This window comes from Carettochelys insculpta, chromosome 2 (assembly GCF_033958435.1).
Source record: "Carettochelys insculpta isolate YL-2023 chromosome 2, ASM3395843v1, whole genome shotgun sequence".
In the NCBI taxonomy this organism is placed as follows: domain Eukaryota; kingdom Metazoa; phylum Chordata; order Testudines; family Carettochelyidae; genus Carettochelys; species Carettochelys insculpta.
Window position 1 is genome coordinate 233,142,600 of NC_134138.1, and position 26,724 is coordinate 233,169,323.

General features: G+C 48.6%; 1 protein-coding gene across 5 annotated transcripts in view; it reads right to left on the reverse strand.

Annotated features, from left to right (window-relative positions):
• The window catches only part of LOC142007992 (putative acyl-CoA dehydrogenase 6), a 201,183-nt gene that overhangs the window by 72,893 nt on the left and 101,566 nt on the right, over positions 1 to 26,724 (reverse strand). The window lies entirely within an intron of this gene.

The following is a 26,724-nucleotide window of genomic DNA, read 5'->3' on the forward strand; positions in this document are numbered from 1 at the left end:
GGGTCATTGTATCCCCCCACATTTCATACTAAAGTTTCAATTAGAGAGGATATTATTCTTCATCTCCTCTTCAGGTTATATGCTGTTGCCTAATACTAATATACAGCTGTGTATTACACTTGAGAAGAGCTGAGTTTATGTAGAGTGGAGAGGATGTACATGCAATTGAGATAAAAATGAATTATTCTTCTTCTATGATATAATTTGACTGAACAGTTTGATTAGGTGGCATTTTACTACTTTAATTAACTCACTGGAAACTTGCCCCAGCAGAGGAAATTTAAAGCAAATGGGTATGGAAAAAATATCATGTGGCTCAGCCACCTGTGTTCTGTTCCCAGTTATGCCCGTTGACATCACAGATTATCTGAGCTCCCCCTTAAATTGAACTTCCATGAAGTTTGCATTAAAACATTAATAGCCAAATGAAAAACAACACAGCCCATATAAACATATGACTTTACCTGCTATTATCTATTTCCCATACCCCAGGGAGTGCCTTTGTACATCACATCCTCTCTCTGCAGGAGAGGAAGCCACAAATTCAAAAGGCAAAAGTTTGAACTTTGGTTTTGGGTAGTGCATCTGCATAATATAGCCTGACTGGACAGGATGTTCAGCATACAGTAATTAATGTATTTCAAATCTTAGTTCAGCCTGCACCCTGATAAAATTAAAAACCCTTCCATGAAGAGCTGAAACTATTCAGGGAAATGATAGTCATATGGGCATGCCTGCAACAGAATTTACAGTAAATTCTTTAACAGCAACGAAGGGTCCTGTGGCACCTTATAGACTAACAGAAAAGTTTTGAGCATGACCTTTCATGAGCAAAGACTCACTTCACTTGGATGAAGTGAGTCTTTGCTCATGAAAGCTCATGCTCAAAACTTTTCTGTTAGTCTATAAGGTGCCACAGGACCCTTCGTTGCTGTTACAGATTCAGACTAACACGGCTACCCCTCTGATACAGTAAACTCTTTGACATCCAGCATCCATGGGACTGACAGGTTGCCAGATTATTAAATATGCTGGATAATAGAGAGATATATTTTACAATGCTTAACACTAAAGAAAAGCAAGATTAAATATTAGATAAACAAAAATGTACACAGAATATTTTTCCTAGTCTTTTTCCACAAGCACCCACTTACATTAGAAAACTGTTACTCCCTGCCGGCAGGACACGGCTTCAACTGAGTAGCTGTGATCAGTGTGAGTAGCTCATGCTGGGTGGGAGAGCAGAGGAACCTGTGGGCTGCACTTCAGACTATAACTGTTTCCCAAAAGGGGGAGACTAAATAGTTTAGAAGAGTGTTAATGGCGGTTGTTAAAAGTGACTGCCCGAAGGCTACTTGGAAGATCGCCTGTCTAGATCTTTTTGAAGAAATATCTATGATGCCATCAAAACAAAAAGCAGTCAAGTAGCACTTCAAAGACTAGCAAAATAGTTTATTAGGTGAGCTTTCGTGGGACAGACCCACTTCTTCAGACCATATCCAGACCAGAACAGGCTCAATATTTAAGACACAGAGAACCAAAAACAGTAAGCAAGGAGGACAAATCAGAAAAAGATAATCAAGGTGAGCAAATCAGAGAGTGGAGGGGTGGGGGGGGAGATCAAGAATTAGATTGAGTTAAGTATGCAGACGAGCCCCTATAGTGACTCAAGCTACATCTACACGTGAACCCTACATCGAAGTAGCTTATTTCGATGAATAACGTCTACACGTCCTCCAGGGCTGGCAACATCGACGTTCAACGTCGACGTTGCGCAGCACCACATCGAAATAGGCGCTGCGAGGGAACGTCTACACGCCAAAGTAGCACACATCGAAATAAGGGTGCCAGGCACAGCTGCAGACAGGGTCACAGGGCGGACTAGCGCTTCCAGGGCAACAGTTAGCTGCTCCCTTAAAGGGCCCCTCCCAGACACACTCAGCCTGCACAGCACGCGGTCTGCAGAGCCATAGGCATGCACACCTCGAGCGATGCAGTCATGATGGACCCCCAGCAGCAGCAGCAGCAGCAGCAGCAGCCAGAGGTCCACCCAGCCACCGCTGCAGGAGCAGTGCTCGCCCTGCTCCATGCCATGCAGGAGGCAGCTGAGCACCTCCTTGCCACAGAGGAGGAGCTGCCCACAGGGGAGGAGGACGCAATCCCCAACCCTGCAGCACCCCGCCTCCCCCTGCCCCCCGCCTCATACGCCACCGGCTGTGGAGCTACCCCACGAGCACCGACTGGTGGGAGCAGCTGGTGCTCGGAGAGTGGGACGATGACCGCTGGCTCAGGAACTTTCACATGAGCCGGCAGACATTTCTGGAGCTATGCCAGTGGCTCACCCCCGCACTCAGGCACCAGGACACCGCCATGCGGCATGCCCTCACTGTGGAGAAACGGGTCGGTATCGCTGTCTGGAAGCTGGCCACTCCAGACAGCTACCGATCCGTGGGCCAGCAGTTTGGCGTTGGCAAGGCCACCGTCGGGGCTGTCCTCATAGAGGTAAGAGGACCCACGGTGGGAGGCGGGGGAGGCAGCCCTGGCAGGGGAGGGGAGGGGGGCCCTGGCAGGGGAGGGCCACACACACCCTGCTCACCCCTCATTGGTGCTCTCCCATGTGCTTCCCCTGCAGGTCGTCCGTGCCATCAACGCTATGCTCCTCCACAGGTTCGTGAGGCTTGGGGACCCGGATGCCGCCATCGCGGGCTTTGCCACCCTGGGCTTCCCCAATTGCTTCGGGGCTCTGGATGGGACTCGCATCCCCATCCGCGCCCCGGAGCACAGTGGAGGACGCTACATAAACAGGAAGGGCTACCACTCAGTGGTCCTCCAGGCCTTGGTGGACAGCCGGGGCCATTTCCTGGACATTTATGTGGGCTGGCCTGGCAGCACCCACGACGCCCGGGTATTCCGGAACTCGGGCCTGTGCCGACGGCTGGAGGCGGGGACCTACATCCCCCAGCGGGAGATCCCTGTGGGGGATACCACCATGCCCCTCTGTGTCATCGCAGATGCGGCATACCCCCTCTGGCCCTGGCTCATGCACCTGTACACGGGCCATCTCTCTGCCAGCCAGGAGCGCTTCAACCTGCACCTGAACCACACACGCCAGGTGGTGGAGCGCTCATTTGGCTGCCTCAAAGGGCACTGGAGATGTCTCCTCACCCGCCTGGATGCGGGCCCCACCAACATCCCCCAGATTGTGGGTGCGTGCAGCGCCCTACACAACCTGGTGGAGAGCAAGGGGGAGGCCTTCTTTCACGGCTGGGCTGTGGAGGCCGGCAGGGCCGATGTGCAGCCACCCGCTGCCCCCAGTCACCAGGTGGACCCCGAAGGGACCCGGGTCCGGGAGGCCCTGCGGGCCCAGTTCGACGAGGCCGCGGGGTGAACGCTGGCAGGCCCCCACTGTTCCCCCCCATCCTCCACAACACTCCCTGCCCCTACGCCCACACCACAGAGCACCCAAGAGCACCCCCCGCCACTTTTCTTGAAAAATAAAAGCAGACAGTTGTTTGTCAAATCAAACATCTTTTGAACTGTTATTAATTATGGAAATTCTAACTTATATATATGTATATATTATAAAAACAGGGATAACAAGGAAGGGGAGAACTATTTACATGGGGGAGTAAGGATCAGCGATGGAAAACGGGGGTCACAAATAAATACAAACTATTTACATCAAAAAAACAACGTAAAAGTGGGGGGAATATATACAAAGGGGTGGGGGGCATGTCCTGGGCCCCACGCCCCTACAGTCCAGCAGGGAAAGGTTCCAGGACCGGTGTTCCTGGGGTATAGACTGTGGCTGTTAGTAAGCATCCTCATGAGGTTGGGAGGTTGTCTGTAGGAGAGAACAGGCATGTCACCCAGGGCCTTCTGGAGTGTACCATCCTGATTAAGAATAGGTTGTAGGTCTTTAATAATTCGTTGCAGTGGTCTGAGTTGGGGGCTGTAAGTGATGACCAGTGGTGTTCTGTTCTTGGCTTTTTTGGGCTGATCTTGGAGTAGCTGGTTTCTGGGTATGCGTCTGGCCCTGTCGATTTGTTTTTTAACTTCTCCTGGTTTCTTCTTCGAGTGGTCCCCGTGGGTGCTCCACAATAGGTGTCGGGCTCGCCCGGCGCCGCAGATCGGAAATCTTCCAGCAGTTTCTCCTGGATCGCGCATGCAGCGGCGTGCGCCGCTCCCCTGCACGCACCCAGCCACGTGCGCGATCCGGTCCCCGCCAGTTCCTTCTCAACCGCCATCGGCTGCAGACGGAATCCGCTCAGGCTAAGGCCAGAGTCAGATTAGATAGTGTTTTTCTACGTGTAAATTGTTTTTTTCGGTTACAAAAAAAAAGACAAAGAGAATACCAAAAAAAAAAAAGAGAGGAGCGGAGAAGAGAAGAGTGGACATGAAGGCCAGTTAGGCCGCCCACTGCCCCGCAGGCCGGTGACCGCGATTCGGGTAAAAAGGCACGGATTAAGTGCAAAGTACCCTATTAACAGCAAAGGACTCACCGCGATGGCCTCTTCAGGTTTTAAAAAGTGTGAGTCATGCCATGAAGCTATGCCGGCCTCTGATGGGCATAGTGAATGCATCCGCTACCTGGGGGAATCACACGTTACCCAGATGTGTTCTCACTGTGCTAAGCCCACAGCCAGGGCCAGGAAAGACAGAGAAATGAGGCTTACAATGCTCTTGCTTGACAAGGGTCTCCAGCCAGACTTGCCAGAGAAGCCTCACCAGAAGGGCCCTCTGGGTTGCATAAGAGGAAGGCAGCTTCTCTGACCCCCTCGGTGCAGAAACAGAGGAAACTCTCCCCAGCTCGATCCTTGCCAGCAGTTTCAGTGAGCGGAGCACACAGCCCCCAGCCGCATACTCAGGCAAGCGGCAGCGCACGTGGCAGAGGCTGAGCCTCCGGTTACACAACAGCCGGCATGCACAGCGCCTAGAGTGTCAGCGAGGCAAGCGCTGGACCTGGCGGCACTGCCACAGGCGGCACCGGCCCCTGCGGCACCAACGATGCAGGGGCGCCAGGCATGGAGCCTGCAGGCACCGCAGGAAGATACCCGTGCGGCACCGCAGCTGATTGTGCCGAGCGCAGCACTGACAGTGGGGCCGAGATCCCTGGCACGGGAGGGGGAGGTGCCAGCCCCACAGGGGAGTGGCAAGGCAAAATCAAAAGCCCGGCACCGCAGCCCATCTCCGGACAGGGCTGCGCTGCTGTTAGCACCAAGCCCTCCCCCTGTGATACACACGCCGCACCGAAGGCCTGGGTCTCCACCGGCCTATCCAGAACCTCCTTCTCCGTTCCTCCAACCAATGTCACCATGGCTTGGGCCACCTTCACCTTTTCTGGGATTGGACCCCCTGGAGTATTATCACAAACCAGTTTAACCTCTATCTGTGTCGTCGCGGAGGTCTCGCTCTCCCAGACATCGGGGGTACACACCCCGCGAGTGGTCTAGGTCTCCAACCCCGGACCCTTGCCCGTGCTACCATGGTCGTCCTTATCATGCTGGACACAGACACCGCAGGCCTACACCCAGGGGCACGTCCCTCCCCAGCCGCTCAACACCCCCGTGGACACTCCCGATCGGAGACGGAAACACAGTTGTCTCAAGGGGAGTTAAATTTAGAACCCCGAGACTTTCCTTCACTGTCCTCCAGCGAGCAAAGTGTATCATCGACCGCAGGAGCCCGAGGGTTAGAGGGAGGTTTACCCTAGTAGTTCCTCCTCATCCTCCCCAGATGAGGCCATGGCCCCCGGGGATGTCTCTCCCCAGGATGACCTTAAACAGTTTCAGGAGCTGTTTAAAAGGGTGGCTTTCATGCAAGACATTCAAACGGCAGAGGTGCAGGAGAAACATCACAAACTCCTGAAAAATTGAGACCCCCGGCTTCGTCCAAAATTGCTATTCCGCTGGATGAAGCCATTCTGGAGTCAGCCACTACAATATGGCAGACTCTGGCCTCTGTTCTGCCTACGAACAAGAGAGCAGATAAGAAATACTTCGTCCCGGCAAAGGGCATGGAGTTCCTCTTCAGTCACCCACAACCAATTTCTTTGGTGTCGAGTCGTCCCAGCAGAGGTCAAAGGCTTCTCAGTACAAATCGGGGGGATCGGACAAAGATGCTAAGAAGCTAGAGCTATTTGGCAAGAAGGTATACTCCTCTTCTACCCTGCTATTGAGAATGGCAAATTATGCAGCACACCTAGCAAACCATAATTTTGATAATTACTCCAGGCTTACTCCCCTCATGGATTCACTTCCGGAAGACAAAAAGCCGGTGTAAAGGCAATTGTGCAAGAGGGCTACGCAGCATTGCGGACGGGAGTCCAGATTGCCCTGGACGTGGCAGATATGGTGGCACGTTCAATGGCTACAGCAGCGGTCATGCGTAGAGAATCCTGGCTCCAGACATCGGGTATCCCAAGGGACCTACAGGCGAAGATCGTGGACCTTCCCTTTGATACACAAAAGCTGTTTGCAGACTCAACCGTCTCGGTCCTCCACTCCAGTAAGGACTCAAGAGCTACACTTACAACCTTGGGCATTTATACTCCTCCATACAGGAAGAAAAAATTTTATCCTCAGCAAAGACGCTACCGGTACCAACCACAGCGTGCTCAATATCAACGGGACTATGACCAAGGGCGCCATCAACAGCAGCAACAGTACAGAACTCCCAGGAGACGTTCTCAACAAAGCCGTACACCCTCGGGACAGGCCCAAAGGCAACAAGTTTGATGGGTATGTCGGGGGCTGCACTATCAATACCATCGCGCAATGCCACTCATCTCATGTTCCATCATCGCCTCAGACCGTTCCACTCCCAATGGCAAAAGATCACCACAGACAAATGGGTGCTGGAGATCATAGCCACGGGTTACGCGATCCCCTTCCAGTCGCTCCCACCGACAAAGCCTCCCTCCAGGCCTCACCTCCGGGACGCTGCCCAAGAGGTGAGGCTCAAGCAGGAGGTGGATCACCTTATGTTCATAGGGGCGGTGGAAAGAGTGCCGGAAAAATTCCAGGGGAAAGGTTTTTATTCACGCTACTTCCTAACAGAGAAGAAAACAGGAGGCTGGAGGCCCATCTTAGATCTTTGGGGCCTCAACCGCTACTTGCGCAAGCAACGTTTTCGGATGATCACAGTTGCCTCGATACTCACGGCACTGGACGATGGAGATTGGTTTGCAGCCCTCGACTTACAAGATTCTTACTTTCATATAACAATCCACCCGGCACACAGACGCTTCCTCCGCTTCATGGTCGGCAAGGAACACTTCCAGTACAGGGTTCTTCCGTTCGGCCTCTCCTCGGCCCCCAGTCTTTACCAAAACCCTGGCAGTGGTGTCAGCCTACCTGCACAGACAGGGGGTGTTTATTTTCCCATATCTGGACGACTGCCTGCTGAAAGGGGCCTCGAAGGCAGAGGTCTTACGCATGATACGCGTCACAGCGGACACGTTTTCTTCGCTGGGCCTAGTCATCAACCTCGCAAAGTCAAAGACCGAACCCACACAAGATATAGAGTTCATAGGGGCACGCATAAACTCTATCACAGCAAGGGTGTACCTACCTGACGCCCGCTTCCGCGCCATCAGTTCGCTGGTGCAAGTCATCACATACAGCCCCACGGTGCTGGTCTTAACGTGCTTACAGCTGCTGGGCCACATGGCAGCAGTGATGTTTGTGGTACAGAACGCCAGGTTGCACATTCGAAGCCTGCAGCATTGGCTGGCGAGTGTTTACAAACTGGCATCCCACACTATCCACAGGGTGGTGTCGCCCACAACAGAGGTGCGCAGATCCCTGGTGTGGTGGGAAAACCCCAAGAATCTGCTAGTAGGGGTGCCCTTTCACCAACCACAAATTTCTATTTTTCTTACTACCGACGCCTCCCACATAGGATGGGGAGCGCACATCGGCGACAGGGTGACGCAAGGGCTATGGTCCCCTGCGGAACAGACACTGCACATAAACATACTGGAGCTCAGAGCAGTGTTCAACGCCTGCAAACATTTTCGAGATTACCTACATGGCATAGTAGTCGGGATCAATACCGACAATACCTCCCCTATGTTTTACATCAATCGACAAGGAGCACGATCCCGTGCCCTATGTGCAGAAGCAGTCCAATTGTGGAACTGGTGCATCACCAACAACATAATGTTGAAAGCCTCGTACTTACCGGGCACTCACAACATGAAAGCAGATCAGCTAAGCAGGTGCTTCGCACTCACGCATGAATGGCAGATCCACTCCAATCTGCTACGGCGCATTTTTCGTACATGGGGGTTTCCCCAGATCAATCTGTTTGCCACCCAGTACAACAAGAAGTGTCCCCTGTCCCCAGTACTGCTCCAGGGCAGGAGTGGGGCAGGGGTCCCTGGGGGACGCATTCATGATTTCATGGAGGGGCCCCCTACTTTATGCGTTTCCCCCTACAGCGCTTATCCACCAGGTCTTGCAGAAAGCCAGAGAGAGCTCGCATGATACTCATAGTCCCAACTTGGGATCAGCAGCAATGGTTTCCCTTGCTTCTGTGCATGTCGGACCGCCCACCGCTCCCTCTACCGGTGGCACCGGACTTACTCACGCAGGCTCAGGGGTCCACAGTGCACCCGCACCCTCAGGGTTTGCGTCTACAAGCATGGCTAATCCATGGCTCAGCTCCTTAGAGAGCACGTGTACAGAGGGAGTACAACAAGTCCTGGAATGTAGCCGAAGGACCTCCACCAGGAGGACGTACAAGCAGAAATGGACTCGATTCACAGCCTGGTGTTCCGCCAAGCAGTTAGCTCCCCTTGACGTTCCTATACCTGTAATATTAGAATACTTATTGGACCTCAAGAGAGGCGGGCTTTCTCTATCCTCGCTAAAGGTCCACCTCACTGCTATATCAGCCTTTCGGCATACAGAGGAAGGGCTCACGGTATTCGCCCGTCCTATCGTTACCAGGTTCTTGAAGGGGCTGGTAAACCTGTACCCCCCTCGGAAACCGCTTCCACCATCGTGGAATTTGGACTTGGTGCTCAGCACACTATCGGGTCCACCTTTTGAACCATTAGCCACAGTTACCCTACGTCTCCTTACGATAAAAACAACCTTCCTCCTTGCAATTACGTCAGCCCGCAGGGTGAGTGAGCTCGCAGCAGGGATGGCAACGCCGCCCTGCACAGTATTCTCAAAGGAGGCGGTAACCTTAAGGCTGCACCCAGCCTTTGTTCCAAAAGTTTCTTCAGAGTTCCATCTTAACGAACCAATAGTTTTACCCTCATTTTACCCGAAGCCTCACAGCTCCAGCAAGGAGGCATGCCTGCATCTCCTGGATGTGAGGAGGGTGTTGGCCTTCTACATAGACAGAACTGAGTCCTTCCGGAAAACGGACAGGCTTCTAGTCTCTCTCGCTCCTGGGTCAAAAGGAGAAGGTCTCTCTTCACAGAGAATCTCAAAGCACATTGTGTCCTGTATAAAAATGTGCTAAGAACTTCGAAAGACTCCCTTGCTGGCCCCGCCCAGGGCTCACTCGACCAGGGCGGTGGCGGCGTCAACAGCCTTCTTCAAGGGCATCATGTTAAAAGACATCTGTAGAGCGGCGACCTGGTCCTCCTACGACACCTTTGCCAAGCATTATGCCCTGCATCGGGTATTCGAAGAGGATACCCGTCTGTCGACAGCAGTCCTCTCAGGGGCAAGCTGCACATAAACTGATTACCCACCTCCTCACTTGGGTTACTGCTGGGTAATCGCCTATTGTGGAGCACCCACAGGGACCACTCGAAGAAGAAAGAGAAGTTACTCACCTGTAGTAACGATGGTTCTTTGAGATGTGTCCCCGTGGGTGCTCCACCACCCGCCCATTCTCCCCGCTTCGGATCTCTGTCTCGTGTTTTTCAGGAGTATTTGAGGCGGTTGGTCAAGGAACTGGCGGGGACTGGATCGCATACGTGGCCGGGGGCACGCAGGGGAGCGGCACGCGCTGGCGCATGCGTGATCCATGAGAAACTGCTGGAAGATTTCTGATCTGCGGCGCCGGGCGAGCCCGACACCTATTGTGGAGCACCCACGGGGACACATCTCAAAGAACCATTGTTACTACAGGTGAGTAACTTCTCTTTATGAATATTTGGTAAAGTTCTTGTAGTTTTTGGTCTCTGTCAGTTGGATCAGAGCAAATGCGATTATACCTAAGAGCTTGACTGTAAACAATGGATCTAGTCACGCGTGCAGGATGGAAACTACAAGGGTGCAGATAAGTATAGCGATCAGTAGGTTTTCAGTACAGTGTGGTACTGATCAGGCTGCCAGCTTTGTCCACATATCTTCTCTGGAAATACCATTACTGGACCTAACCAGGTTACTCACAGAATCACGGGCACTTTCTCATGCTCCTCTACTAACATCATATATGCCATCATGTGTCAACAATGCCCAGATGCTTTGTATATTGGACAGACTTCTAACTGCCTTAGACAAAGGGTCAACGGGCACAAAACAGACATTAAAACACTCCAGATCCACAAACCAGTTAGTCAACATTTTAATGGAATGGGCCATTCTGTCAATGACCTCAAGGTATGTGTGTTACTGAAAAGAAATTATCGCTCCTTTGTAGAAAGGGAAACGGATGAATTGACATTTATATTCAAATTCGGAACATTAACACATGGTTTAAATCGGGATGTGAACTTTCTGAGTCACTATAGGGGCTCGTCTGCATACTTAACTCAATCTAATTCTTGATCTTCCCCCCCACCCCTCCACTCTCTGATTTGCTCACCTTGATTATCTTTTTCTGATTTGTCCTCCTTGCTTACTGTTTTTGGTTCTCTGTGTCTTAAATATTGAGCCTGTTCTGGTCTGGATATGGTCTGAAGAAGTGGGTCTGTCCCACGAAAGCTCACCTAATAAACTATTTTGCTAGTCTTTAAAGTGCTGCTTGACTGCTTTTTGTTTTGATAGTGTATAGGCTAGCACGGCTTCCTCTCTGTTACTATCTATAATGCATTTGACGAAGCGGGTCTTTGCCCACGAAAGCCTATGCTCCAAAATACCTGTTAGTCTGTAACAGGCCTCAGGACTTGTTGTTTTTGAAGACACAGACTAACTCAGCTACCCCTCTGGTACATGGTTATTGGCATTCATTATCTCTTAATGGGCAGTCCTTATAAGGCTAGGCTCCTCTGCTCTTTCTGTGCTCCTGCCTGGTGTCCACTGACCAGAACTGCTCGGCTGTAAGTTATGCCACTTATTCGAGTGTGCTGGTTGATCAAATAGCAGTTAAACAAGAGTTTACTGTACCATGCATCACTGTTGGTGTTACAACAGCTCGAACAAAGAAGAGACCAGCTGGCAAAGGTTAAAAACAAAAATGATTTCCTGGCTAGCAATACACTGGCTGCTCAAAAATTGCTTTGATATGCTTCCACCTGAGATACTGTTTTAAAAGTCAATAACAACATTTCAGATTGAGGAAGTATGTGGGTCAATGCATCACTTTTCTTTCCCCCCAATACTGGATGCCCACTGCACAGTAGACAGCAGAATAATAAATATCACAGACTATTACCACACTGCCACAGGAAAATTAAGGGTCAAAGAATCATATGTGACAGATGTTAGTCAGGCAGTGTTGTTGTAGCCAAGTTGGTCCCATGATATTAAAGAGACCAAGTGGGTGATGTAACATCTTACGTCGAACCAACTTCTTTTGCAGAGAGGGACAAGCTGTTGAGTTTACGCAGAGCTCTTCTTCAGGTCTAGGAAACTGACCCACAGTATCCCAGCTAAATACAAGATGGAACAGATTGTTTAGCATAAGTAATTAACCTCATATTTCAAGGGACTATTCAAGGTGAAGTGGCCTGTTAACACCTTTCCAGTCACAGGGAATAAAGGAAGGTGTGGAAACAGGTTGGGAAGTGGGATGGAGGTTGTTAATAGGTTATAAATCAGTGGTTCTCAACCCCTGGCACACAGCTATGGCCCAGCTCAGCTAGGCTCTATGGTAAAGTCCAGCCTATGGGCCTGAAAATGCTGATTCTGCTGATTTTGGCTGCCTGGCACTGTGGGGTGGGAGTCCTGAATGTGGGGCTAGAGCAGCCATCTAGCCCCAGCTAGTTGTCCTGTTCGACTTCATGAAAAGGGAGTCCAGGGTAGTCAGCCTGCACCATTAGCTTCAGGGCTGAAGCAGCCGGCCCATCCAAAATGTGTCACATTTACCAGCTGTCATTAAAAATGAGATTATATGGAATCATCTCTGGTATTTGCACATCCTGTAACTCACTCATTTCTCATGACTCCAGAAAACAAGAAGAAAAATTAGGTGATTTACCCCTCCCTGCAAACTTGGGTCTGAGAGAATATTATAGTGGTGCAAAGAAAATATCAGAATTAACTGACAGTTTTCACCAGAACACATAATTTTAAGTCAGACACAGAACTGAGATGTTCAAGCTTTAGTCACCTGTCAAAGATAGCCTAAGAATAACAACTCTAGGACTATAAAAGGTCTTGTGATTAAACAGCTGTTAGTGTTCATTACTAAGCAAGTGCATAAATCTGGCCATCATATTCTTTAGCTGTGTCTACCCTAGCAAGTCCTTTCAAAATAATTTTTGAAAAGAGGGCCTCTTTCAAAAGAGCTCATGGAGCACCTACGCACAAAATGCGGTCTTTTGACAGGACTTTGGAAAGAAGGCAGACCACCTTTCGAAACTGCTCTTCCATTCCCATTTCAGGAAGCGCACCTTCTTTCAAAAGAAAATGTATGTATGTGCTCCATGGGCAGCTCTTTCGAAAGAGCAATCCTCCATGGCGCCAGCTAGCTGGAGCATGCTGACACCCTTGCCATCACCAGTGGACCTCAACAGTCTCTGCTTCTGGCTGCATTTAAAGCCGCATGGACCCAAAAATTCAGATTCAGAATCAGACCTGAAATGCTCTTTTGCAGTCCCCTCTCCAGCCACCCCAGGCTGGAGGGTGTCCTCCTCAGACAAAGGACTGGATCCCTCATAGGTACCTTTTTCAAATGCAGGCTTAAACAAAGGCTCCATCTCCCCAGGCATGCTCCTGCTGTTCAACACAGACTATTGGATACACTCTCTCCGTTGTCCCAGCCCCCAGGGCTGATTTCAAACACATACCTGGAAGGCATGGCACCTTCCTTCTCAGTCAACTTGCCACTCCCAGCGGCCAAGCTGCTTCTCTGCACAAACACACAGGCACCCTTTCTTCAGCCAGGCCTGGAAATATTTTCCATAGGCATGTCCTTGCCCTTAGCAGACAAACTACTTTTTTGCACAAAAAATGACTGATCATTTTGCGCTATTTTAAACAAATAACTTTTCTCTGTCCTCTGCCCAGGACATCACTCACAGGTCATTTCTTCCCTCTAGCAGAAAATGGATCAGATTTCCCTCTGCTGGGACCCTACTAACCTGAAACTCTTCCTTAATGCAACCCTTACCCTTTTTCTTAGGTAGAATTTTAACCTAATTCTTAACTTCAACCTGCATCAAAGAAACCTTCACCTACTGCCTGAACCTTTCCTGTCTCTGGTGTAATTCTAGAATACCTTTTGACACTTTAAATTCACATGCAGGGACATCGCTTAGAGACACACTGCTTTCCTGAACAGACAAGCAGCTAACTTCCTCAGCCAAACATTCAGAGGAACTTTCCCCTTGGCGACAGCAATTCAGATTAGTTATGGAAAACTGCTCAGAGCTACACACACACCCTTTACTATTCTCCCTGTTACATACAGGCAATACAGATGAAGAAGAGTTTCACAGATCCTCATTCTCAGACACACCCAATGTGTTACAATTAGAGCCTATACAAGAATAGCTACACACTGGATTTCTAGAGGACTGCTGCTCTTGCTTCTTCCGCAAAGTTTTTGATCGCAATTCCGTGGCTCTAAGTTCGGTCCTTAAGTTCTCCATAACTCAGGCATGCTCTTTCTTTTCCCATTTGGCCTTTAAGTTTAAACACTGGTCTTCTAGCTTCCCCTGATATTCCAACTCCACATTTTCTTCTTTCAATTTGAAAAATTCTTCATCACCCATTAAATTTGCACGGCACCACACCCGTGACAAAGAATGAAGTTCCCCTTCTGTAGCTTCAGGAATAAAGGAGATATTTCTTTCCCAAACACATCTCTTGCAGAAATTGTCTTTCAAGCCTCTCACACTGTTGTGAATCCCTTGCAACTACACTTTAACCAAAACACTCTCCAAACCCAAACCTCAAATTCCGAATAGTGTGGGGTCCTGATCCCAAGCTCGACTGACCAGGTACTGTGGATCCCGCCACTGTAATAAGACGGGGTTTCTGAGCACAGCTAGAGAAATCAATCCACATACCGTTGCTTAAAATCTGGGCTACTTACAGCCCCAGGCTGGGATTTCCTTCTCACTCAGGCAAATCCAAACAGCCACCACAGCAATTCTGTCAGCCCCTTGGCCAGCCAGAAGCCATACAAGCCAACCCACAGACTTCCCAGCTGCTACACCAGCTCAGACAAACATCCCCCAACTTAAGGTGAGCAGTTATTAAACCTGTTTCACCCAACACCACAGAGATTCTTCTGGGCTCCAAAGGGTCCAGTCCCACTTCCTAGTTAATATATACTTGGATCTTACCCAAATCATCATCCTCACCGAACATTTAAATCTAAATGTCTAAAGATTTATTAATAAAAAAGAAAGAACAGGGTTAGAAAGAATTGTGAAAGCAACACTTTACATACATCAATCATAACTACTGATGCAGGCCAGCAGTTTGAAAGTCTCATTTCAGCTTATATAGTTTCAGTTACTCGAGCATCGTAGATCTGGCCTGCTGGGGTCCACATTGTAGGCATGGACCCTTGGAGATAGGCACAGGTACCAAAAGACAAAAGATCCAAGATGGACACTGCTAAATCCACACCATAGTTCTCTCTTGTGTTCAGGGACCAAACCCCTTCTTCTTCCCATAGTCCCTTTACGGTCCACCCCCACCTGATTCAGGTGGGCTGTTGTGGCAAACTGCCATTGGATGAATCCCAGGAGACAGTCTCAAATTTCTCAGGTGGGCCTGTTCCTTTGTTTCAGTCCAGGTCACCTGACCACTGGGCTGCATTCCATTGACAAGTCCCAAGCATCTGGGACGTGTATTAGACTGTCTGAGCCTTTGTTTATAGTCCATTCATTCTGGCTGGGGCTGAGTTCACACCTATTGGGAAGCTTAACACTAAAATATTTTTTACTACAGCTACATAGCTAAAATCTATAACTTTACCTACATACATGATACAGACAGATAAGTAGCATAAAGGTATATGTGTTACTGAAGAAGAATTATCGCACCGTTCTGGAAAGGGAAACAGCGAGCTGGCTTTTATATTCAAATTCAGCACATTAACACATGGTTTAAATCGTGATGGGAACTTTCTGAGTCACTATAGGGGGTCATCTGCATACTTGGGTCAATCTAATTCTTGACCTCCCCCCACCACCCCTCCACTCTCTGATTTGCTCACCTTGATTAACTTCTTCTGATTTGTCCTCCTTGCTTACTGTTTTTGGTTCTCTGTGCCTTAAATATTGAGCCTGTTCTGGTCTGGATATGGTCTGAAGAAGTGGGTCTGTCCCACGAAAGCTCACCTAATAAGCTATTTTGCTAGTCTTTAAAGTGCTACTTGACTGCTTTTTGTTTTGATAGTGTATAGACTAGCACGGCTTCCTCTCTGTTACTGTAAGTAGCATAGGTAGATTTAGGGCACCATCAGCTTTCATTACACACCTCACATGGTCCCCTATCACAATATTTGGGGCCAATACATACACCGGGCATAAAAATGGCTTCCATATTCAATATAACAATCCAGTCACATGACACCCCTCCACCCGAGCCTCCCCCGAGTTCCTGGAGAAACCCTCAGGTAGATCCCAGTCGTTTTGGATGCCCTGACATGTGGGGAAGGGGCACTCAACTCCACCACAACTGGCAACAGACTGCCCACACAGCCACCAGCCCCAGTCTGGATGCACCCCGGGCAGCTGCACTCCCCAGGCCCTGGAGAGGGCCACACATGCCACTCAGCATCCGCCCCTGTAGACAGCACCACAGGCCATCCATGCTGCACCCATGCGGGGACCCCCAGTGCCCAGGATCCCCCACAGCCCCTGGGCCATTGAACAGGGGGACAGGGGAGCACCACGGGGGTGGGGGAGCATAGCCCTCAGGGCCAGGTCATGGACTAATGGGTCACCTCTCTGTCCCCATATCTCCACCATCCAGGGGCCAGCCATTCCCCATCCATGGGCTGCAGAGACTTGCAGCAGCCAGTCGGGGGGTGGGGCATCTCCACCTCCTGCGGGGCTGCTTTGGGGCAGACACCGGTGCCACTATGAAGAAGAGGCTGCCGCCCACATGGTCAGCTGGTGGGAGCAAAATGGGATCCTGAGGGAGTGACTGGCATTGGAACAAACAGCCTGGGATCAGGTGGAGGACACCCTGGACAATTTCACCACGGCCATGACCAGCTGCCTGCCACAGCCTCCCACTCCCACGCCAGCCACGCCTGCAGCTCCCTACACATCCCCTCCCTTGTTCCCGCTGACCTGGCCACCCTGCTCTTGCCTGAACTACCCCCAGCAGTCTGGCTGGCACTTGCCCCGTGCAGGCCAGTGCGAGCCAGCCCCTCCTTCCCAAGCCTGTAGCTGCAGCACCCCTACCCCCTCCATAGTCCTGGCCCCAGCACAGCCCCTATGTGGACCCTGGACCAGGGCAGCAGGGGCTCCCGTGGCCAGTGAGGGTCACAGCCCTCTATCACTGCCAAGGACTAATGCCCCCCCACTCCTAACCCCTGACCCCCCTCCACGTTCTTAGCCCCCACCCCCACCCAACCTATTGTACATAGTTCCCCCTTTGTATAGTTCATGGTTTAAATAACAGTTTGAAGAGTTAGTTAAAGAATTTATTTTCAATCACCCCTCCATCCTGTGTGATTGGTGCACCAGTAATGAGGGGTGGGTGGGTGTGAACGGCAGCCGTGAGTGGTGCAAGGGGATTGTGGTGGAGGGTACCTAGGGGAGAGTCAATGGGGCCCCTGCGTGAAGGCCTCCCTGAGGGCCAGACTGACCTACACCCTTTCCTAGTGCAGCTGGCGGCACGGGGCAGCAGCCAGCTGCTCAGTCAAGGCCAGTCTGGGCAACCCAACCTACTGCAGCATGAAAGGCTCATACTTACTCTCCACAATACTGTGCAGAATGCAGCACGTCCCCACCATTGCCAGCATGTTGGGGAGGTCGACCTCCAGACACGTGAAGAGGCACCGAAAGTGCCCCTACAGGCAGCCAAATGTCCACTCCACGGTGTTTCGGGCTCAGTTCAGGTGTTAATTGAAAATGTCCTAAGTGGGGTTGGTATGTCCAATATAGGGCTGCATGAGCCATGGATGCAGGGGATAGGCAGCATTGGCCATGATGCAGGGGGGCACGGTGGTGTCCCTGACTGGAAGGTCCCATGGGGTTATATAGGTTCCCTCCTGCATCCAACCCACGAGTTCCTAAACATCCAGGCATCATGGGGCTGGCCTGACCAGCCCACGTAGACATCCATGAACTGGCCTTTGGAATCAATGAGGTCCCCGCTCTCCCTGCAGAAGGGGATAGCCATCACCCTCTGGAAAACAATAGTAAAATGTTTTTAAGTACATTAGAAGCAGGAAGCCCGCTAAAAAAGCAGTGGGACCCCTGGATGATAGAGATATAAAAGGAGCAATCAAGGAAGATAATGCCATTGCAGAGAAACTAAATGATTTCTTTGCTTCAGTCTTCACGGCTGAGGATATTACAGAGGTTCCCAAATCTGAGCTGTCCTTTGTAGGTGACAAATCTGAGGAACTGTCCAGATTGAAGTGTCAGTAGAAGAGGTTTTGGAACTAACTGATAAGCTAAACAGTAACAAGTCTCCAGGACCAGATGGCATTCACCCAAGGGTTCTGAAAGAACTCAAATGTGAAATTGCAGAGCTATTAATGGTGGTATGTAACCTATCCTTTAAATCAGCTTCGGTACCCAATGACTGGAAGACAGCTAATATAACGCCAATATTTAAAAAGAGCTCTAGAGGAGACCCTGGTAATTACAGACCGGTAAGTCTAACGTCAGTACCGGGCAAATTAGTAGAAACAATAGTAAAGAATAAAATTTTCAGACACAAAGAAGAACATGATTTGTTGGGCAAAAGTCAGCATGGTTTCTGTAGGGGGAAGTTGTGTCTTACTAATCTGGTAGAGTTCTTTGAAGGGGTTAACAAACATGCAGACAGGGGAGATCCAGTGGACATAATATACTTAGATTTCCAGAAAGCCTTTGACAAGGTCCCTCACCAAAGGCTCTTATGGAAATTAGGTGGTCATGGGATAGGAGGAAAGATCCTTTCATGGATTGGAAACTGGTTAAAAGACAGGGAACAAAGGGGTGGAATAAATGGTAAATTTTCACAATGGAGGGGGGTAACTAGTGGTGTTCCCCAAGGGTCAGTCCTGGGACCAATCCTGTTCAACTTGCTCATCAATGATCTAGAAAATGAGGTAAGCACTGAGGTGGCAAAGTTTGCAGATGATGTCAAGCTGTTCAGGATAGTCAAAACCAAAGCAGACTGTGAAGAACTTCAAAAAGATCTCAGCAAACTGAGTGATTGGGCAGCAAAATGGCAAATGAAATTTAATGTGGGTAAGTGTAAGGTAATGCACATTGGGAAAAATAACCCCAATTACACATACAATGTGATGGGGGCAAATTTAGCTACAACAGATCAGGAAAGGGATCTTGGAATTATAGTGGATGGTTCTCTGAAAACATCCACGCAGTGTGCAGTGGCAGTCAGTAAAGCAAACAGGATGTTAGGAATTATTAAAAAAGGGACAGAAAATAAGACTAAGAATATCATACTTCCCCTATATAAAACTATGATACGCCCACATCTTGAGTACTGCGTGCAGATGTGGTCTCCTCACCTCAAAAAAGATATACTGGCGTTAGAAAAAGTTCAGAAAAGGGCAACTAAAATGATTAAGGGTTTGGAAAGGGTCCCATATGAGGAGAGGCTAAAGAGACTGGGACTTTTCAGTCTAGAAAAGAGAAGATTGAGGGGCGATATGATAGACGTCTATAAAATCATGAATGGTGTGGAAAAAGTGAATATTGAAAAGTTATTTACTTGTTCCCATAATATAAGAACTAGAGGACACCAGATGAAATTAATGGGTAGTAGGTTCAAAACTAATAAAAGAAAATTTTTCTTCACACAGCGCACAGTCAACCTGTGGAACTCCTTGCCGGAGGAGGCTGTGAAGGCCAGCACTCTAACAGAGTTTAAAATAGAGCTTGATAAATTTTTGGAGGTTAGGTCCATAAATGGCTATTAGCCAAGGGTAAAGTATGGTGCTGTCAAAGGCTGGAGACAGATGGCAGGAGACAAATCGCTTGATCAATGTCTTCGGTTCACTTCCTCTGGGGCACCTGGCACTGGCCACTGTCAGCAGACAGGATACTGGGCTGGATGGACCTTTAGTCTGACCCAGTATGGCCATTCTTATGTTCTTAACACAGAGTGGTACCCCTTCCAGCACCCTGAAGCAGTTGGGGAAGCCCAGCTCCACAGATCCTGTGAGGGCAATGTCGAGGTCCCTGACACAGATGACCCAGCAAAGAAGGACAGTATTGATCACCCTGACAACCTTCATGGGGTAGAGGGCAAATGTGCCTTGAGTGTATGGCGGGGTGCTCCAGGCCTCCCGTCCCCAACTCCACCTCCCTCCCCGGTCCCCCCATGGTTCCCCTGCCCTGGCCCCAACGGTCCATCCTGACCGGGAGCCCCCTCCCTGTGGTGGGTATTTGACCCAAACTTGGCTTACCTCCATGAGAATGGCCCTGATGGTAGCCTTGCGCACCCTGAACTGGAGGCCAACTGACCAGTGGCTGTCGAGGATGGCCAGCTTCCAGAGGGTAATGGCTATCCCCTTCTGCAGGGAAAGCGGGGACCACATACAGGTGTCCTGGTGCTGGAGCAAGCCAGTGACATAGCTCCAGAAATGTCTGCTTGGCCATGCAGAAGCTCTGGAGCCAGCATTCGTTGTTCCAGTCCCTCAGCATGAGGTAGTCCCACCACTTGGTGCTGGTGGGATATGCTCACAGACACTGGATCACCTGAGGGTGGGGTGTATAATGCCCCACGGGGCGGTCTGCAGGATGGCGGCTATGAGGGTTGCACCCTGGAGCCGCTGGAAGATGGCCATGAGCACCGTCACTAGCAGGCTGATGCTATCAGAAGAGATCCCCGCTGGGGACATGCAAGCATTCCATCTGACAGTGGAATGGGCGTCTGGACCCTGCACTAGGTCTGCCGTGCTGTATGTGGCAAAGCAGCCCTCAGCGTGTGCAGGGTGAGAGTGCTTGGGAGGGGCCCTTTAAGCGAGCGGCTGACTGCAGGGCCTGGAAGGGCTTGTCCACCAAGCAACTCCATCTGCTGTGTTTCCTGGCCTGTTCTTTTGAAGGAGTGCCTGTAGCTGTGTGGATGCTCTCTTTTGAAAGAGTGGGCCAGTCTTTCAAAAGGGCAGATCACAATCTCGATCCACTTTTTGTGTGTAGACATATGCTTTCGAAAGGCGGCTTTCAAAAGATAGCCTTTTGAAATCACGCTGTAGTGCAGATGTAGCCTTCCTGTTTAACATAAAAAACAGAGAGACTTTAAGAACATTCAACTGCCCTTGTTTTGTCACACATTCAAAATCCCACAAACCCAGTCATTACATTCTGGGATGATCAAAATTAAAACACAGCTAGTCCCCCACCGTCTCTTAATTTATCCCTGTTGGTCACTTGTTTCTTCATGCTAACAGCAAAAAATCTCACTGGACAGAGTGGAACACATTGTTAGAGACCAATTCATCTTATCTTTGGATCCATAGATATGTTGCTAAAGTAATATATATGGATCAGTCCACAAAAAATGTTAAAGAAAAACACATGTGAAACTCTCTACTATGGAGAGGAACATATTATGCTCATCAAACTATGGGTACCATCTACCCTAGGAACTAACTTCAACTTTAACTTTGGAGTTAGGCACTACATTGAAGTAGCCAGCAGAGAGTCTAGAGACATTTTCCCTTACTTCTGAGTCTTTACTCCATTCCTGGGAATGGAGTAGTACCTTACTTCAAAGTTTAACTTAAAAATTGGGTGTGTGTAGACGCTCTCCTTAAAAGTTATTCTTGTAGTGTAGATGCAGCCTATCTAAGGGCTAGGGCTACAAAACCAGAGCTACATACATCCCTCACTGCATCTCCCCGATAATGCATAATTTGCACAAAGGCCAAGGGCTCTTTATGGGACAACTAAAATTATTAACAAAGTTTTAATATGACTTCGAGAGAAAAATTAGTGGAGGGCACTTTTAGAGCCACTGTTACTTCTGTACTTTGTTTGACTATTTGTATATGTCCACCTAGGGTAACTGCAAATTAGGTGTGCCCGAATTATCAGAAATGTGGATATTATGATGCTGTCAGGCTTTATGAATTAACTTACTGAGCTTAATGTAGTAGCTTAGAGCTTTCAAAATTGTTTCAGATTAAGACAGTTGTGTACTTGGAAGTATACTGAAGGTTTTCTGTACAATGGTAAGGACCAAAAATGTATTTTAAAAAAATAAAAAATTAAGGCATACACTTTTCAGATGTTTAACTACATCACTTGCAAATAGCTACTTTAGCTACCCTCCCATTCTCAGTAGCCTTCCCTACATTTTCATTAGGATCTTTAAACAGACACAACACAATGTGATTAAATCCATACCTAAGAACAATCACAACTGTACAAATCCTCATGTCCAAGAGAATGTTTTAGCATTCCCAGATGATAAAATGCTTGGCAGAGTTCTGTCTTGTAACCCACACTATGAGAATGAAAGCTCAACGCTACAAGCAATGTAAAAAGCGCACATAACAATAAAAACAGCTTAGGAGGAGATTCAGCAAACTTTCAAACCCCCTGTACTGCAAATGATCTTATGAACCACCAGCTGTATAAACTCCACATGAAGGAAAATGGAAACTTGCTCCACCCATCAATACTCTTCCAACTAATACCTACAATATGTGCATTAATGAAAATCTCTAGAATCCGGAGTTCACATCCTCTTTCTGCTTTTCATCAACTTGAGTATTGTTGATGTTGTTGGGGGTTAGTTAAGATTTTTTTGTTTGTTTGTTTTTTGATTAGCCATAAATTACATTTAATGTCCTGGAGGCTTCAGTACCAGAGAATGTGATCTCAGTTATTAAGAATAATAAAACCAAATTAAAATCCAATTAAACTCTACTTGAGGGACAGAAAGAACAGGGAAGATATCAAGAAATTTGAGAGCAACACAGTGCACAGTACCAAGTCCCTCCTAAACCTGTGAGAGCACCTTCAGTTCTCATTGTAATGTAACATCAGTTCTAATGAGGTTTCCAACCAATTCTGCAGGCTAACAGAAACGTCAAGTCCATATCTTAGCTTTCCCGTGCTTTTCAATACAAACCTCCAGACTAAAAGTCTGACAACCAGCAATTACTGCAGTGTCTCATGATGAGCATAAGGCGCATTGTCATGGTTTATTTTCCTAAAGTTGTCCATATTTCATTTACCATTTTTCCACTGAATTCCCTGTTGTGAACAAGTTTAGCTAGAAGGGACAATTACTGCTCTCCAGCCAGGAGCCTGCTGTTCTTCTGACAAAAAGGCATATATTGCAGCAACAGTCTTTGAACAGAAAGGTAAGACACCCAATCACATCTTGCTGTTCTCAAAGATACAGACTAACACGGCTACCTCTCTGATACCAATCACTGTTGACATCATTCTGAGTCAGTCATCAGAGTCACCACAAAAGCAACACCAGGATAAACGCCCTTTCCTTATAGGCTGAATGCATCTTTTAGTGACAACCTCCGTGCCTGACAAACTTCATAGAAGACATGAACTCGGCCTCCCAAGGCTTTTATCCTATCAGACTGGTTTGACATAATTTGTTCTTCATAAAGCCAGGCTGGTTGTTACTTATCATCTTATTATCTACTAAATGCTTGCAGATGAACTTCTTAATTATTTGCTCCATTATTTTTCCTGGTACAGAAATTAAGATGACTGTTCTAGTTTCCTATAACAGCAACAAAGGGTCCTGTGGCACCTTACAGACTAACAGAAAAGTTTTGAGCATGAGCTTTCGTGAGCACAGACTCACTTCATCAGACGCTGGTCTTGGAAATCTGCAGGGCCAGGTATAAATAAGCCAGAGCAAGGGTGGGGATAACAAGGTTAGCTCAAGTATCGGAGGGGTAGCCGTGCTAGTCTGGATCTGTAACAGCAACGAAGGGTCCTGTGGCACTTTATAGACTAACAGAAGAGTTTTGAGCATGAGCTTTCGTGAGCACAGACTCACTTCAACCAGCATCTGATGAAGTGAATCTGTGCTCACGAAAGCTCTTGCTCAAAACTCTTCTGTTAGTCTATAAGGTGCCACAGGACCCTTCGTTAAGGTTAGCTCAGTCAGCAAGGGTGAGGCTTACTACCAGCAGTTGATCTGGAGGTGTGAACACCAAGGGAGGGGAAGCTGCTTCTGTATTTAGCCAGCCATTCGCAGTCTTTGTTTAAGCCTGAGCTGAGGGCATCGAATTTACAGATGAATTGTAGCTCAGCAATTTCTCTGCTGTAGGATAGCTACTTTTAAGTCTGCTACTGTGTGGCCTGGGAGATGGAAGTGCTCTCCTACGGGTTTTTGTATATTGCCATTTCTGATATCTGATTTGTGTGCGTTTATTCTTTTACGTAGAGACTGTCCAGTTTGTCCGATGTATATAGCAGAGGGGCATTGCTGGCACATGATGGCATAAATTATATTGGTAGATGTGCAGCTGAATGAACCCACGATGGTGAGGCTGATCTGGTTAGGTCCTGTAATGGTGTTGCTGGTGTAGATATGTGGGCAGAGCTGGCAACGAGGTTTGTTGCATGGATGGGTCCCTGAGTTAGAGTGACTGTGGTGTGGTGTATAGTTGCTGGTTAGGATTTGCTTCAGGTTGGCAGGTTGTCTGTGGGCAAGGCCTGGTCTGCCTCCCAAGGCCTGTGAAAGTGGGGGATCATTGTCCAGGATGGGTTGTAAATCCCCGATGATGCGCTGTAGAGGTTTTAGCTGAGGACTGTAGGTGATGGCTAGTGGTGTTCTGTTGGTTTCTCTCCTGGGCTTGTCCTGTAGTAAGAGGCTTCGTGGCACACATCTGGCTCTGTTGATCTGTTTTTTCACTTCCTCAGGTGGGTATTGCAGTTTCAAGAATGCGTGGTAGAGATCCTGTAGGTGTTTGTCTCTGTCGGAGGGGTTGGAGCAAATGCGGTTATATCTTAGTGCTTGGCTGTAGACAATGGATCGTGTGGTGTGTCTGGGATGGACGCTGGAGGCATGAAGGTAGGTGTAGCGGTCAGTGGGTTTACGGTACAGGGTGGTATTGATGTGGCTGTCGTGTATTAGCACTGTGGTGTCCAGGAAGTGGATCTCCTGTGTGGACTGTTCCTGGCTGAGGTTGATGTTGGGGTGAAAGTTGTTGAAGTCCCGGTGGAATTCCTCCAGAGTCTCCTTCCCATGGGTCCAGATGATGAAGATGTCATCAATGTAGCGTAAGTAGAGATGGGGTGTTAGTGGACAAGAGCTAAGGAAGCGATGTTCCAGGTCAGCCATGAAAATATTGGCATATTGAGGGGCCATGCGGGTACCCATAGCTGTGCCGCTGATTTGAAGGTATATATTGTCGCCAAATCTGAAATAGCTGTGTGTGAGGATAAAGTTACAGAGCTCAGCCATCAGATGTGCTGTAGCATCATCAGGGATACTGTTCCGGACTGCATTTATTCCATCTTTGTGTGGGATGTTGGTATAGAGAGCCTCTGCATCCATGGTGGCTAGGATAGTGTTTTCCGGTAGGTCATCAATGTCTTGCAGTTTTCTCAGGAAGTCAGTTGTGTCTCGGAGATAGTCGGGAGTGCTGGTGGCATAGAGTCTGAGGAGAGAGTCCACATAACCAGACAGGGTTATTCGTGGGTTCATTCAGCTGCACATCTACCGATATAATTTATGCCATCATGTGCCAGCAATGCCCCTCTGCTATATACATCGGACAAACTGGACAGTCTCTACGTAAAAGAATAAATGCACACAAATCAGATATCAGAAATGGCAATATACAAAAACCCGTAGGAGAGCACGTCAATCTCCCAGGCCACACAGTAGCAGACTTAAAAGTAGCTACCCTACAGCAAAGAAATTTCAGGACCAGACTCCAAAGAGAAACTTCTGAGCTACAATTCATCTGCAAATTCGATGCCCTCAGCTCAGGCTTAAACAAAGACTGCGAATGGCTGGCTAAATACAGAAGCAGCTTCCCCTCCCTTTGTGTTCACACCTCCAGATCAACTGCTGGTAGTAAGCCTCACCCTTGCTGACTGAGCTGACCTTGTTATCCCCACCCTTGCTCTGGCTTATTTATACCTGGCCCTGCAGATTTCCAAGACCAGCATCTGATGTAGTGAGTCTGTGCTCACGAAACCTCATGCTCAAAACTTTTCTGTTAGTCTATAAGGTGCCACAGGACCCTTCGTTGCTGTTACAGATCCAGACTAACATGGCTACCCCTTCGATACTAGTTTCCTATGTTGTTTTTAATTCCCTCTTTATATGCGGGTGCAATATTTGCCCTTTTCCAGTCTTTTGGAATCTCTCAACTTTCATAGCTTTTCAAAGATAATAGCTAATGTCTTAGATACCTCCTCTGTCAGGTCCTTGCATATTCTAGGATGCATTTCATCAGGCACTGGTGACTAGAAAACATCTAACTTGTCTAAGTAATTTTTAACTTGTTCTTTTCCTATTTTTACTTCTAAACCTACCCCATTTCCACTAGCATTCACTATGTTAGGCATCCAATCACCACTAACCTACTTGTTGAAAAGTCAAACCAACAAGTTGTTAAGTACCTCTGCCGTTTCCAGGTTTTCTGTTGTTGTTTCTTCCTCTTTAGCGAGCAATGGGCCTACCCTGTCTTGGGCCTTCCTCTTGCTACCTACGTTACTACCTTGCTTCTAATGTAATTGTAGAAAGTTCACTTGTTACCCTTTATGTTTCTAGCTAGACTCTGGATCAGTTCTCCAAAGCGTGCAAGGACTTTGGGCTCTCCATCAGCCTAAAGAAGACAAATGTACTCGGTCAGCATGTTGCTGAATCCCCATCAATCAGCATTGACAACTATATGTTAGAGGTCGTCCACGAGTTCGTTTACCTTGGGTCCACCATCACTGACACCCCGTCGTTGGACACTGAGCTAAATAGGAGGATCGGAAAAGCAGCCACAACTCTGTCCAGACTCAGCAAGAGAGTGTGGAATAACAACAAGCTGTACACTCACACCAAAACGCAAGTCTACAGAGCCTGCATCCTCAGCACCCTCCTTTATGGCAGCGAGATTGGACCCCGTATGCCCGCCAGGAAAAGAAGCTGAACGTCTTCCACTTGCGCTGCCTCAGGCGCATCCTTGGAATATCATGGAAGGACAGAGTGACCAACACCGCTGTCCTCGAGCAAGCTGGAATCCCAACCATGCACAGCCTCCTCAGGCAGCGTCGGCTCTGCTGGCTTG